Source organism: Alligator sinensis, unplaced genomic scaffold (genome assembly GCF_000455745.1).
Source record: "Alligator sinensis unplaced genomic scaffold, ASM45574v1 scaffold603_1, whole genome shotgun sequence".
Lineage (NCBI taxonomy): Eukaryota > Metazoa > Chordata > Crocodylia > Alligatoridae > Alligator > Alligator sinensis.
This window is the reverse complement of record NW_005842853.1, coordinates 146862-148328: the sequence shown is the minus strand read 5'-3', so window position 1 is coordinate 148328 and position 1467 is coordinate 146862.

Genomic DNA, 1467 nt, shown 5'->3' with positions numbered 1-1467 from the left:
TTAATAGGACATTGTAAAATATGCCACAGAATATTTTTAAGGGTCTGAAAAATCTTTGGAGGCATATGATTCTATGATATTGTATATTCATAGCAATTATTGTATATTCATAGCAGTGTATTCATAGAGGTTACAGATTTCTTCAGCATCAAGTTAAATCAAGACTCTTGTCTGACATTCTAAACCATTTTCTTTTTTGTTTTTTAGGAGAAAATAATTATTTTTATAGCAGCAATTAGAACAGTTAAATGGTAGAGTAAGTAATTACCACAAGTTTTACACCTTCAGAAGAATGAGTGTGATGCCTTGGCATGTTCCAAGAATATAATTAAAGCAGTAAATTTCATTTTTCCTTCTTTTTCTAATTACCACTATAAAGTCTGATTACTTAAATGGAAAAGTATACAGCCATAGGCAGGAGTGGATGGTAAACTTGCATTTCAAATTGTTGATGAGGTACAGAACTAAGTGACAAAGTCCAGTCATTTTCTGATCAATTTTCAGTGGCTCCCAGCTGTTGATCTATCTTGTGTAATTGAGCAGTTTTATGTGTAGCTATTTGGTTGAATGGTTTTGTGTTCTATTGCAACTACATCTCTCAGTCCACTGAGCCAAAGAAATATAAATCACACACTCTGTAAGTATCTATTATGTCTTGCTTTATAGCAAGTGAAAATTATAATAGATATTTAAAGTAATTTGCTAAGAGGTAGGTCAATATCCTGACCTATCGTGGCCTATGTACAGATGTTTGGGGAGGTTAGGGAGAGGTTAGATCATGTTAAAAATGGCCACCTGATCTAACTTAATTCATCCAGGTGCAGATCTTTCATGTAGATCCCTAGTTAGGTCAATTGAAGTCCAATCTTTACAGCAGTCAGGAAAGTTAGATACATCTAAAAATGGCTGACCCAATCTTTTAACTGTACTTCCAAGGTAGTCTAACTTAGATCAGGTCAGGTGAGACCAATCTAACTGAACTTCAGTACAGTTCCCAGCACAGCCCCAGGGCTGGGAAATCCCAGCCACTGGCCTCAGCCCTTGGGATGCACTCCCCCCACCCCCTGCCCACACCCCCGGCACTGGGCTATTTTTAGCCTTCCAGCCCCTCACCCCACCAGAAACTGGACAACCCCCCACCATGTGCAAACTGCTCCCAGTGCTGGTTTTACTGGTGTCCATCAGTGCCAGTAGCCGTAGTAAGTAAGATGAGGTGGGGAGAAGAGGCATTCCTCTGGGGGCAGGGAAGATCATGGGGCTAAAAATAGCCCCTGGTCCTTGTGGGGGGGGGGGAAGAGTCCCCCACATCCTGACAACCCACCTCCCACATAGTGAACAGCCCCCTCTATCTGTCTGCCCCTCCCCCCACCCTAACTTATTTCAGTCAGGCTCCTGGGACCGGTGAACCACCCCGCGAGCAGCTTGCAGGAGCGGGAGCAGTTTAGCTGCAGCTGGGGTGGGGGGGGG